This window comes from Cyprinus carpio, chromosome A20, assembly GCF_018340385.1.
Source record: "Cyprinus carpio isolate SPL01 chromosome A20, ASM1834038v1, whole genome shotgun sequence".
NCBI classification, from domain to species: Eukaryota; Metazoa; Chordata; class Actinopteri; order Cypriniformes; family Cyprinidae; genus Cyprinus; species Cyprinus carpio.
The window spans coordinates 10,832,559-10,847,685 of NC_056591.1; the positions used below are offsets into that span (position 1 = coordinate 10,832,559).

General features: G+C 39.4%; 2 pseudogenes; one reads left to right on the forward strand and one right to left on the reverse strand.

Moving 5' to 3' along the window:
- The first annotated feature begins 908 nt into the window (after positions 1–908).
- LOC122148913 lies at positions 909–2,956 on the forward strand (annotated as a pseudogene).
- Positions 2,957–6,211: 3,255 nt separating this feature from the next.
- LOC122148914 lies at positions 6,212–14,298 on the reverse strand (annotated as a pseudogene).
- Positions 14,299–15,127: the final 829 nt, after the last annotated feature.

Below are 15,127 nucleotides of genomic sequence, written 5' to 3' on the forward strand. Positions count from 1 at the left end.
CTTGCATGTCATGCGAGCACATTTAAGCTTCTGCAAGAACCCAGTGAGGTTTGTTCTTTGCATCACTCAAGTATGGTTGAGTATGGACTTTCAGTGGAGGGGACAGAAGTTTCATGTTTCATTAAAAATATCTTGTTTCGAGAGATGAAAAGCCTTGGGTGAATTTTTTTTTTTTTTTGTTTTTGGACTTTTGCCCCTGCTGATTTTCCTCTGCAGTGCAGTACTGAGGACTTCATGAGATTTTTGCATAGTCCCCGCTGGCCTGGTTTCTGTTTCATGCTGCAGTCAGCCTTATATCCTCTCTGTAGGGTCATAAGACATACTGTAACACACAGCCTATACCTGTATACAGGCAAAGGATACATTTTTTTCAGCAACAAAATGGTTTCTGCAGGTTTCAAGTATACAAAGCAATTTGCCTAACAGATTTGTAGCTGGATTCATTGTTGCACAGCCTGTTTATAGTTTAAAACGGTCACTTCAAATGTTCTCTTCATTGTAGCACATTAATCCCAAGAAGCAGACCATTGGAAACTCCTGCAAGGCTTGTGGTTTTACCGAGGCATGTTAGACACCAGACACAAACTCCTGCACCTTCATTCTCAAGAATCCACCAGGTGATTTAATTAATTAATTTTGTTCATTTTGTTACTTTAATGTTGCACAAACCTTTCACTTTCAAATAAAACTGAAGGATGGCCTGGGTATTTTGGTAACGTAATCTATTTTAGACTTAGTATGTGATTGTAAGCAGTACGTATCTCTTGTAATGGTGGTCAAAACCTCTGATTTTCTGCCCCATGGCATGTTGATTTGATGTTCATGAAACTAAACTCTATTGCTCTTTTGTTAACTTCCTCTCTTCCTGTCCTGTTGGTGCAGAGAATGACAGTGGATCTGTTTAAAAACTAGAAAAGGAAAAGAAGAACCGAAAGAAGGACAAAGAGAATGGCTCAAGTGGTGGAGAGGCTGGAAACCATAATGACATAGATGCCCCTGATGCTGTGGTGAGTGCTGAAAAACCACTTTCAGACTAACCAGCGTGAGAGGAGATGAAAATACTGGTGTTGACTGTGATCTAATGATAGGAGGATGATGATGATGGAGACTGGGCTGAGGAGACCACAGAGGAGGCCCAGCGTCGCAGGATGGAGGAGATCAGCGAGCATGCCAAGGGTCTCACGCTCACCGAGGACTTGGAGAAATCCCTGGAGGAGAGGGTCAACATATTTTACAACTTTGTGAAGGTGTTTGTCCTAATATTAAACTGAAAATATGGGGAAAATTGCTCTTTATATATAGACACTTCTTATTTAGCATTGTTCATTGTTTCTGCTCTTTAGGGAAAAAAGGACAGTGGCGCGATTGACGCTGCAGATAAAGAGATCTTGGCTGAGGCTGAAAAGGGCTGGATGTGAAGGCCATGGGTCCTCTGATCCTGAGCGAGCTGCTCTTTGATGAGAACATCCGTGAACAGATCAAGAAGTACAAGCGTCACTTCCTCAGGGTATGTCCTCATAGCTGTTAACATTTAAAACCGTGTTTCTCAACCTTTTTGATTCCAAGGACTACTGTTTCAATAGGACAACAATATTTGAAGCAAAGTTTTAAGGGTTGAATGTTTTTTTTTTTTTTTCATGGTTCCCACTCTTTGTCCAATGAGTCAGCTCACTCTTTGGAACTCACAATTTAATGTAGTATAAAATAAATATTCTTATAAAAAATGGTTATGGAGTTTTAAGATCATAATTCACATTCACCTTTTCCAGAAATAGAAATCATACTTTTAAAATTAGGTTGTATCATACATTTGTTTCCCAAGATAATTGGAAACCGTGTTTTACTTCTGGTTTGCTGAGGGTGTGAAATGAATTGTCATTATTTCATTATTATTTTTTTATTTCGCCTGTATCGATGCTTTTTCCTCATTTTAAATCATTGAGGCGCCTTGAGTTAGAGTGTGACTTGAAACTGTAACTCTGATAGCTTGAATGCTTCTAGTTACACTAAAACAAACTTTTTTTCCCCCTTAGACGTAAAATATTTACTTGAAGTCCCCACTGAGATAAATATTGTTAATATTTCAGTAATTTAACAACAAATTCACATGCTATGATTTTAATATTATAGTAGTAGTATGATTTGAACCCCTGTTTGGGAAACCTGCACTACAGCAGCAGTCTTCCTGTGTGTACAAACCTCATTCCTTTTGTTAAAATGCACTAGTGCTGCTTTTACAAATAACACTGTCATACTGGCTTGTTAATGCACTATATTAAGTGTAAGAAGTATACATTTTCTGCCCACAGTTCTGCCACAACAATAAGAAAGCCCAGAAATATCTTCTGGGTGGCTTTGAGTGCCTGGTGAAGCTGTATCAGACTCAGCTCTTTACCCAGAGTCCTCATTATACTCAAAGACCTGTACGACGCGGATCTGCTGGAGGAAGATGTCATACTCGCATGGGCTGAAAGGTTAACGGCCGCCAACACACAGCCTCTAGACTTGACCTTCTAGAATCTCAGATGAACTATGTAGGCCAAAGCCAAAAAATCTGATGATGTAAGTAGTTAGATATCCATGAATCCAATTCTGATCTCTGGCAGGTCTCTGAAAAATCATAGATGGAAGGATGATGTGGTCAGTTACTTTTTGCTAGGCAACCCTTGTTATTTTAGCCTGAGCGTCTGCGGGGGTTGTAATATGATAACGTCTGTGACCTGCATGCGGCTGGAGAGCCCGGGTCTGATAGCAGCAAGCACACTTGACTAGTCTAGTGTTCTCGAGTTTAAGCCTGCTTGTGATGATTCTGCTATAGGTGTCTAAGAAGTATGTCTCCAAAGAGTTGGCTAAAGAGATTCATGCCAAGGCAGAGCCCTTTGTTAACAATGGCTCAAGGAGGCACGAGGAGGAGGAAATGAGTGAGGGCAGCGAGGAAGAGGAAGATGAGGCATGACAATGTTGAGGTAAAAAAAACTCATTACATTTACCATGTTTCATAACCAGGATTTTAAGATTTCATAATGAAAAAGTAAATATAGTAGTTGTTATATACTTGATAAACATTGTAAGATAACCCCAGAATTCACTTTTATCTTCCTATTCTCTAGGTGGTGTATTCCTCCTCTGCCCGATGAGTTGAAAAATGGAGACCACAAAACCACTGAGAAGTCAGACCACGAGGAGGAGACATTGATATTGAGGCCATTTTCAAGATGAAACCAAAAATCTTCAGTTGCCCTCTTCACAGACTGCTCAGCTTCCTGTTCTGTCAGACGACATGCCTTTCACCTCCTTTGGCCCTTTCCTTCAGCTGTAGGCCTGGGGTTTAGCGCTCTGCTCAAAGCCTCTTATTTTAGTTTTTTATCACAACAGTCTATTGATGAAATTTTGCTGTTGTTTGTATGCATGAGTTTCTTAGATTATAGAGCATAAATTTAAAACAAGTTCCCCTTGTATTTTTTGCAACTAATAAAGATTTGCCTGTGAGTTCCACCTTTTGGTCTGTGTAGTTGCATTTTGACCCTTTATAATATTAAATATTAATAGTGTTCAAAAGTTGGGGTCCGGTACTTCCTACAATAGTAACTAAGCAGCATATAATACTGAAAATGGAGTCAACTGAAGACTGGAGTAATGATGCTGAAAATTCATCAACTGAAGACTGGAGTAATGATGCTGAAAATTCAGCTTTGCAGTCACGAGAATAAATAAACATTTTAAAACTATATTCATAAAGTCATTTTAAAAATTGTAATATTTCACAATCACTGTGCTACTGTATTTTTAAATAAAATAATTGGGGGCCGACTTGTTGAGCATAAGAGACTTTCTTCAGAAACATTTTTATAAAAATCTTACCGACACCTTGAACTTTTCTGTATTGATAGTCAGCATGTGGGAGAGAACAGGGGTTGTGACTGCTAATATGGAAGTACACTGGGTAGATAAAATAAAGCACTCAGAAGTTTCCAAATCGGGCATTTTATGAACCGTTTAATGTAGCACATTTAGACGTAAATGTTTTAGTTTATTGGGACTTTTGACAGTGTCAAAAATCAGGCATTAGGCCCTACACATCCAGAATTACCATGTAATACATATGCAGTAAATCATAGAGATGCTTAACACAAAACACAACAGTCTCTGCACACGTCCCATAATTAGAACGTCATAATTTCCTTCTAATAACAGAAATTAATCCTAACATTCTGCAAGCAGCTAACTACTACTACTTTAGCAACCATTAATATCAAAGATCATAAATAATTATTTTCCTTTCAGTCTTTGAACCAGTAGAAGACAGATCACAGTGTTTTGCCCTACACAGGGCGTTTTGTTAAATGCTATTTTCAAAAAGTAACAAATTACTCTAATGCAGGACTTATACTATTACTACTTGATTGTCAATTTTTGGCACCCCCACAACCCTTTTTTATATAAATTTTGGATGGCATTACATTGTGCAAAACGCATATAAGCTAAACATCCCACTAGCCAAATACTATCTCTCTATCCTGATTTAGTACATTGATCTTAGTGCAACACGGAGTAGTCCTGACAACTACCAGCTTCTTTTCATTAACAATTATTAACATTACACTGCCAACTTAAACAACTGCAACTAACTGACAAACAAAACTGTGATGGATATGAGGAGAATAACAAAATCAGAAAGTGACTGCTACTAACCTCCCTTAATTTTTTTTGTTCAGAAAGTTAAATATCCATAACATTCAGTTAAAGGAATAGTCTGGTTTAACATTGATTTAAACTCAGTCAACAGCATTTGTGTGCATAGTGTTAATCAGCTTTTAACATTATTTGGACTTTCTTAATTTTATACAAAGAAAAAAGGAGGTTACATTGAGGAGGTCACTTACAATGGAAAAAAGTAAATGATACCAAGCTTCCCATTTGATAAATAATTAAATTGTGCATTATTTGAGCTTAAATGTGACATTAAAGACGTATAATGTTACAAAAGATTTCTATTTAAAATAAATGCTGTTCTTTTGAACTTTCTTTTCATCAAAGAATCCTGAGTGAAAAAAACTCGTTTATTTTTTTTATTTTTATTTTTTTTGAGGATTTAAAAGCAGAAATGTGAAGCTTACCATATTATAAAAAAATTTTTTTGTTTGTTTTGTTTTGTTTATTTATTTATTTTTTTTTTACTGTTACAGTTTGCATATTTTGCTTATTTGGGCTATAAAGCTATTTATTTATTTTTTTTTACAGTCATTTTAGGGTTTCAGGGATTAATCATTGCATTGCTCCCAGTTGTCATGGAAAAAAAATTTAATGTAAAATCAATTTACACAGAATGAATTTTTTTCACACTAAAATCATATTTTATGTTAACATACTATTATTTGCTAGTTGTGTCTATACTACTGAAACAGGTGAGTATTTTAATGTTTCATTTTAATAGTATTAAATGATTATTTTAATGCTAATGTTGTATGAATTGATCCAGTTTTCTATTGTAAGTGCCTTTTCTGTATCTCAGATTGGTGTTTTTTGTTTTTAAAGAAAAGGAGGGACAACAGAAATTAATTTTTTGTTATAATTAACATTATGCCAAGACAAATTGCTATCAATTTCAACCTGAAAAATTCATTTCGAATTCAGTTCAAGATAATGTCAAAATCTCTTTTATTAAATTAAATGTCGATTCAAATTGAAAGTAAAGCATGGGGATGCTAACATTTTTTCTTCAAATACTATATTTTAGATGACCAGATTAAACGGTATCACTGACAGCTTTACCAGAGGAGGGGCACTATTGGCTTAGCCAACTATGATTTTGATGATTGCACAACCTTTTTCCACTGTAGCATCTTTCCCCATATTGCTTTTGGTATATTCGGCTTTGCGTCGTACCGTGGATGTAGATCTCTTTTGAATTCAATGCCGACCGTGCTTGACTGCTTAAAAAGTGTTATCAGAATTATTTTCGAATGAATCGGATCGGTGGCACTGGATGAGATAATCAGTGCTACATACCTTGGCGAATCTCACATGAGAAAAGTGCTGACAACCCCTTGCGTTGACCCTACAGTAAGGGTTGTGTTATTTAACTATTGGACAGAGTGCAGTGGTGGAAGCTGCCTCTTTCACTGGGGGAGTCACCTGTTGCCCACAAAGATGAAGAGTGAAAACCCAATCACGAGGGTAGCGCCGAGGATGGATCCCGCGGCCAGAGGCGTTACCGAATGCTCTCTTGGCCACGGGTGGGCCCACTGGCTTTGGGATTGATGTCTCCACTAAGACATCCCTGCACACTTGACAAAGAGCCATTGTTGGGCAAGGGCTTGAGACCAAGAATGCTGCACATGAGAGGATAGAGGTCGACGGAGCGCATGGAGGCTTTGTTGTAGTCGCAAAAGCGGAAAGCGGGTCCACGGGCGACAAACACGGGGCGCATGCTGGGAAGGCTGTTGTTATAACCATGGTTTCCCACTGCAAATCAAGCATGCATTCATTAAAGCAATTGCAAAGATATCTCTGATACATGATCAGTAAACACATATCAGATATTGAAACAAATAGTTCACCAAAATATATCCATCCAAGATATAGATAAGTTTGTTTCTGTTTCATCATCAGAACAGATTTGGAGAAATTCAACATTACAGCACTTCTCAACCATTGGATCCTTTGCATTTGGAGGGTGCCGTCAGAATGAGAGTTTTATTAAAACATCACAATAACCTCACAACACAACTCCAGCCCATTAATTAATGCCTTGTGAAGCAAAAAAAAATCTGCGTTTTTGTAATAAACAATACATCATTAAGCTTTTTGCTTCAAGACATTAACTGATGGGCTGGAGTTGTGTGGATTACTGTGATGTTTTTATCAGCTGTTTGGACTCTCATTCTGACGGCACCCATTCACTGCCGAGGATCCACTGATGAGGAATTGATGTAATGCTAAATTTCTCCAAATCATATTACAATGAAGAAATAAACTCTCGGATGGTGGCCTGAGGGTTAGTACATTTTCCCGCAAATTTTCAATTATGGGTGGCACTATTCTTTCGTAACTATTATCATATTATGTTCTGCTTAAATTATGAGTAAATATTAATACTCACACATAAAAAGATCCATTTTCTGTTCTGCATGACCGTCCAGCCCTCTTTGACCTCGATGATCAGAGGCATGATCCTGACATTGTTCTATAGTGGTAATGATCTCTGGGATCTCACTCCTTTTTATAAACAACCATGTTAGGATTGGCATTCTTCAACAAACTGTAGACCTCTTCAAGTTTACCTGGGTTAAGAAGAGAATAACACTCAAAAACTATAAAGCATGTGTCACCCAATTCTAGAATATAACATTAGTAACTGGGTGTTTCTTAAACTATATACACATTTTATTCTGTGTTATTCTGATCTGTGATGATAAAAAAGGGTAAATGTAAATTTTCCTTCAATTCATTTTTGGAATAAAAACTAAAGACTCGGAAGGTTAATTTCATAGCCAGGTTTTATGCATCCTAAATTATCATTTTTTTTTATTTTTTTAGACTTTTTTTTGCATAAAGTTTAAAACTTGATTGGAAATAATGCACAATAAAAAAATATATTTTGCTCACAAATTACATGATTTATTTACTGAAACGATTTGTTTTTTTCACTTTATTTAAACCTAAAGACCCCTGTGACAGAAAATATTTATCTGTCATGGGACAGAGGTAAGTTGTTTAAAACATGGTAAAACTTTCCAATACAGTATTAATGGGATCTTAATTTAATTTAAAGAACAGAGAAGGAAGTGGAAGAAACACCCCAATTATATAATTAGTGTAATAAGCAATAAAAAAATGCTTTATATTCATTCATACCTTCTTTTGGCAAAATACCAAACTACAGGGCTCTTGTCTATCCATGTGTAAAGATCACGCCTGAACTAGGTGTCCCAGCTCAATAATCTTATCATGTGATAACTGTGTCATTCCATGATCACTCGTAACAATGAGATTGACTTTGTCATAAAGGCCAGTGGTTTTGAGCTTTTCTCTGAGGAATCCCAACTTCTCATCGATGTCTGCTATGACTACATCCATTAGTGGGCTCTCTGGCCCCAAGTTATGCCCACTCTCATCTGGCTCCTCCCAATACAAGACACCAAATTGTGGCCTCTGGCCCTGAGACCAGCAATGATTTTGTCGACTCGGGTCTCAAATGGCATTGACGCATTATAAATCATATAATGTGTGAACGTTCCACCAATCGCAACGTCTGATCCAGGCCACATGGCAGCTCCGCTCTTCCGCCCAGCCTTTTGATTGGTGACCCACAACGGCACAGCCTCCTCCCACCACCATGCATCGTAGACTTCAGGTCCCTCCATAGAAAAGGAACGGTTGTGAATGGGGTCATACATTTCGTTAGCAACAATGCCGTGGGTTTCGGCGTGTAATCCTGTCACTAAGGTATAGTGGTTCGGGTAGGTCTTGGTGATGTAGGTGTTTTCCACTTGTTCCACCTGCACACCTTCTTCCATCAGGGCACGGAAATTGGGTGTGGGTACTCGATTCACATAGTCCCAGCGGAAGCCATCAAAGGACACCAGTAGCAGCTGGCTTTGCTCGTCCTGCTGTGAGCTTGATGTCTGAAGCAGTACTAATAAGCAACTCAGGAAGCAGCTCTTAATCACTAAGAGTTCTGGCATGATGTAGATGTTCTACGAAAGGGAGACCTATAAAAAGCAAATTCATTGTAGGCATGAATGGGGAAGGAAAGAAAGTTTTGACCATTAACCACATTTAATTTTGTGATTAATGTCAACAGTGTGGGTATTATAATGTAAAACTTTATTAGTCGAAATTCTGGTGTACATACAATTAGCAAATTGCAAATAAATTAAGATATGCATGTTAATTTCTAATTAATATAAACACACTCACATAAAAGTGTATTCCTGTTACGTAAAGTTTGTAATATGTTTTTAAAATAATTCAAATCTAGTTTCTCCTAATATATATATTAGGGATGTCAACGATTATCGATGATCGATTAATTGTTCGATAAGAGATACAATCGATTAAAGCTATAGATGGTCAATTAACCGATTTAATTTTGGGCTGCGTGCGGCTCATGCGCACTCAACACTTGCGAGCGGCTGTGAGTGACGGTAACCGTATATAAACGCATCATCATTCGTTCACAATGCACAAATTAAGCTTTTAATGTGATTTAAACTTTAAAATACGTTAAAATAGAAACAACACAAAAGTTCTTCAACATGGAAAGCAATAGAAATGTAGTAACTAAGTAATTTCCCAGATAATTGTTTCATATCGTGTGCTTTGCAGGGCTGCGGGACACAGGACAGAAAGGCTATCAACTTGTTAATCCATTCCTACGACTTATTTATGTGTGGCAAATGTACATGTTTCATTAATTTTGTTCCCTAAATAACCCATGTTTTAACTGAAATAAGGGAACAAATTAATAAATCGAACAAATTCTTAATTCATGAAATCTTAAATTTCCCTTACCGTATGTTTACCACAGTAAGAGATGCGAAAACAGTGATTTAAAGTGAAAGACAATAAAATAAACCTGCAAAATTAGAGGATTAGACTGTGAGGATTTAGGAAAAGAAACAATGCCTAAATGTTATTGTATTTGTGGAAATTCATGACCAACCGGCAAACCAGAACAAAGCCACATAAATAGCCTAAAGGATATAGGCTCGAAAGGCATCCAGAGGTATGGTCGCGATGTAACATTTTCCAGTTAACCTATTATTCCTCTAATAGACAAAACTTTTATACTACACTTGTCATAACCAGAGTATATAATTTGTAAATAAATAATTGCTGGATTCAAAACAGCAATTAATAGGCGCTGTGACCGACACTGACAATACGCTTTCCTGGAGCATTCGGAGATGTCACTAAACGGTGACGCCACAACAAGCATTGTTCACAAGTTTCTGCATGGACCTAACTAGGGCACAGGTTCTCAAGCCCTGGGACAAAATGGGATATTAATAGGATGGGATGGTAATGGTAATATATATATGTGAAATATATCTGATTTAAATAATTAAGATAACGGATTTAAAACAGAAGTCTGTGGCCGCGCATCTCTGCCCGCCCACGGCCATTGGATGGAAGGCCAAGGCCAACCATCCACCCAAGCCCTGCCGTACGACGTAGGTGCTCGCCAGATGTGATTATTCGTCAGCGGGACAAGCGGCCGCGGCACTCCACTCCATGGCAGTGTTACAAGTCTTCCAAGCCAAACTCCTCGCTGCCACTGACGAGTCTGGCCCGGAAACCGCAACTCTCAGAGAGCTGAGAAGTGCGAACTTGGCACTACGTGCTACTAAGAGCACTGCCCAGGCCATAGGGCGCTCGATGACTAGCCTGGTCATCCTGGATCGTCACCTATGGTTAAACCTGACGGAGATCAAGGACGCTGACAAAGTCCCGTTCCTGGATGCACCAATCTCCCCCAGCGCCCTCTTTGGACCAGCAGTGGAAGGGTTCGCCGAACGCTTCACTGAGGCACAGAAGTCGTCCCGGGCGATGCGACACTTCCTGCCAAAGCGTGCTTCATCTGCTGCTGCCAGTCGCCCCAAGCAAGCTCCGACTCGCCTGCCTCCAAAGCAAGCGCCCGCCGCTGCTGCTGCTGCCCAGCCTGAGAGATCCGAGCCTCGACACGTGGCGTCACGGACGTTTGAATATCAAGGTGAGTCAGAACTGCATTTTGGCCCTGACCCCTTGGAGGGACATGCAATGGATGGAATGGGGTGCCCCGCTTGGTATGGTTTGCAGAAGGAAAGTAATCTCAACAGATGTGTCCAACACAGGTTGGGGCGCACTGTACGAGAGGAAACCCACTTTTGGCCGATGGTTGAAAGAGGAAAGCAGGCTTCACATCAACTGCCTCGAGATGATCGCAGTTCGGCAAGCCTCCCAGAGCTTCCTGTCAGACCTAAAGAGCCACCATGTGCTGGTCAGATCAGACAGCATGACGGTGGTGTCATACATATATCACCAAGGCGGGCTGTCATCGACGCGACTCTTCAGGCTGAAGTCGTGACTGCTGGAATTGGCCCAGAACAACCTGGGTTCACTGAGGGCAGTGCACATACCGGGCAAACTGAACCAGGGTGTGGACATGCTGTCGAGAAGCGGACTCCCCTCAGAGGAGTGGAGGCTTCACCCACAGAGAGTTCAGAAGATATGGGAGTTCTTCGGCGAAGCAGAAATAGACCTCTTCGCCCCAAAAGACAACTCTCATTGCCCAACATATTTTTCCAAGTTCGAGGACGCGTTGGCCCAACCGCCTTCTTTACGCTTTTCCTCCGATTCATCTGATTCCCCAAGTAATCAGGCAGGTCAGGGATCAGGACTCAGGGATCAGAGATGCAGAGTTCGTCTTGTGGCCCCACTCTGGGGGAAAACCAACATTGGATAGCCGACCTGTCACAGATGCTGACAGGCGGCGGCCCCCCGTGGCCCATTCCTCTGAGACGGAACCTCCTTTCTCAGGCGGGACAATTTGGCACCCACACCCAGAGCTGTGGGCTCTGCACCTTTGGTCGCTCAACGGGAACCCACGGGACTCCCTGAGTGCATACTAGACACTATTTCACAGGCTAAAGCTCTGCTACAAGACGCCTCTATGCCTCTAAGTGGTCGGTGTACTCTGCATGGTGTTCAGACCATGGCGAAGACCCAGCCTCCTGTGATGTATCAGTGATACTGTCATTTTTACAAGAGCTCTTGGATAAGGGGCGGCCCCCCTCCACGCTCAAGGTCTACGTAGAGACTATAGCGGCATCACATGCCCCTATAGCAGGCCAGTCAGTGGGCAAAAACGACCTTGTCACGAAACACAAGAGATGCCAAAAAACTCAAAACACACCTCCCCCTCACAATACCCCCACATGACAAGACCACACTGCTCAGAGACCCAAAAAAGCCCCCCCTCTGAGCCACTACAATCCATCAGCCTGAAGGCCCTGTCGCTGAAGACCGCTCTGCTACTGGCACTAAAGCACGTGGGCACATCCCGGCACATCATGCTAGGGTACTTTCTGTGTAAGGTCACCTTTTGTTCCTCAGTCTCATGCTCTTGGCCATTCTTTGCCCAAGACTCAAATCTGCTTGTGTGCGCTCGGTCCCTTAGGCACCGAGGCGATATGAGCATGGGACGATCAAGCTAGGCCAGAAATAACCTCACTGAGCTTATTCTGCTCCTGGTTGCTATTGTCATATCTTGGTATCATATATCAAGTATGATTGCATTGGTCGTTCCCCCTTCTTAGCACGGCATGATTGAACTGGGTTCCAATAGTGTCTTCGACGCAGTACGAGTGTAGTATTGAAAGGGAACATACTTGGTTACTAACGTAACCTCGGTTCCCTGAAATACAGGAACAAGTACTGCGTTCCTTGCCATGCTAAAAGGCTGCATGACTCAGTCATCAGTTCAGTCGATGTAACCTGATGCGTGTGGCAAAGTGGCCGCTTATATAGCCAGAGGCCCCACCCATTCTGGCGGGCTTTGGCAGGCTTTGCTGCCATAGGTTCGTGCGGCACCGCTGCCGAGCCATTGGTTCGTTTCTATACACTGCACGAACCGATGGACGTGCAGTTTCACTGCATGATTGAATAAGGCTTCAGTTCAGGAGAAAAAAGGGTTTTTTCATCTATATGCGAATGCGTGTAAAGTACAAGCCTAGTTTACATTATAAATAATAGTTTAACAATAAAATACTTAATGTTTCTGAATATGAAAACATTTGGATTTGTGCCGAATGAGACATGAGCAATAACCTCCAAATAAATCTAGCCAAAGCCGCGCTCGCTCCATCCTCGTATGCAAGCACACACGCACTGTCACGATCGAATGCACTGTATGCTGGATTTTTAAAAAAAATAGGCCTACCGGAACACCGGAACGCAACAATTCAAAATCTGAAATTTTCCAGAACAGAATCCAGAAGGATCAATTAAGTACTGGTCATAATAATCACATAAAAATATTTAATGTGAGCAACAGTGTGTTTTGTAGTTAACAGTTAACACTGTTAACAGTTTATGATTAATATTTTAATATTTTTAACAATTCAAGCACTATATTAAAAAACAACAATTATAATGATTTATCTCAGAGGAATGCAGCTTGAAAAGATCAATATTTAAAAAAAAAAATTAAACGGAAAGTTTTAAAAGATGGCCACTATAAACAAAATAAATAAATAAATAAAAAAAATGAAAAGGTAAATATGAAAAATACTGTCGATTTATATTCAATTACCTTTTCACTTTATTTTAATATATTTTATTTTCACTTTTTTATTTTATATTTTCCCTTTACTATATTTTATCTTATATTTTATTGTATAATATATTTTATTGTAAACCACAGTTTTACAATAAATTACACAGGAGAATGCAGCTCTGCAAAAGATTTGACTCAGAGTAAAATAAAATAAAAGATAAATGTGGGGAAAAAACAAATTATGTAGTTTTTTTTAATCCGCTTGTATCTGTCTTTAAAAAACGCTTTTTTAATCCGCTTGTATCTGTCTTTAAAAAACGCATTCGGTCGCGCACTTGTTCTGAAATGGCACTGCATGTATGTACGGTAGCTTGTATGTCATATTCGGTCATGGCAGTGCAGCCTACTTTCAGCGCGCCTGCCTCAGTTAACAGGTTGCATCTTATACATAATGTAACAAACTAACCGGATATATTTCGAACTAAAAAATGCTTTAAAAAGGGTGTCAAATGTATCAAAATATTTCAATTGTTCAGTGCGTCAGTAAAAATGGAAGATGATGACATCATACACAATGCAGCGCATTTCTGTCCCCCGTCACGCTGCTGGCTCGCTTCACTCGTGTCCTTCTTTTTGTAAACATCTACAACACAATCTGTTGGGTCTAAAATAATATTCTATACCATTATCCTCAAGAACCAGTGTGGCTCCCCCTCAACAGCAGCTGCTGTAAGCGAACAGAAAACCATTACAGCTCAAGTTAGCGCACTGCGTGATGTATGACAGCGCTTATGCCATTACAATACACTATGAAAACGTCTCCGATATCAAGCACCTTTACAGTGAAAACAGATGCATTTGCAATTAAACCAATCTAAGCTGTGTGTATGCATGCAAGTAAACGTTCAGCTTACCTCCGTGGACGACAGCCTATTTGGTACTGCAAAAAAATAAACACAGGGTCGAGCACAGGAAGTCCCGCCTATTTCTCTCTCACCCAAAATAATCTCATTAGGAGGAAAAGTCATTGGAAAAAATCATCAGCTCTAAACGCTAACAACACTGTTTATTTTATTTTTTTACTGAATAGATTGTTAGATTGTAAGTGTGTAATAATATTTGTTAGGCTAATGTCTACTGAAATCTAAATGCAAATCATCTGCTGTCACTCTAAATAATAACTTTTTGTTATAATTGTATATAAATAATTAATAATTGTAAATAAAATAATTGTAGCCTAATCCCTGATGGCACATGCACATCACCAGGACGTCTACTTGACGTCTGCATTTACATCTGCAAGACGTATTTTTTGGTGTTTGCTCGTCTGCAATACGTATATAGGACGTTTCCTATCAGATGATGTCCTATCCTATTATTCAATCAGCGCCACCTGCTGTCAGATAGTGGATTTACAGAGAGTTACATTTACTGTATATTCAGTTTGTGTGCAGTTTTTCTCTGGCCAAAAAACGGACTAGCATGCCCTGCTGTAAATTTTGACCAGCTGATAAAAAACAAGCTATTGTACACATTTAAACAATTCGGATAGATGGAGCAGATAAAATAGGCCTACATATAATTATTTATTAACCGATTATCATTTTGACTTTACCCTTTTCTTTATTTAAAGGCTGAAATGCGAGGTTTACCATTTCATGAAACTTTTTCAAAGCTTTATTTGAACATTTTGCACATGTTATTAGATAAACTGTTGTCATCATTTTGCTATTTAAAATCCAAACATCATTGGTAATGTTATTGTTTTAGTGTTTATGCAAAAAAAAATATTTTATACGTTGTTTGTTGATTTTAAGTACGATTTGTGTCAGTACTTTTTGAAAATATCCAGCACATTCTAGCAAT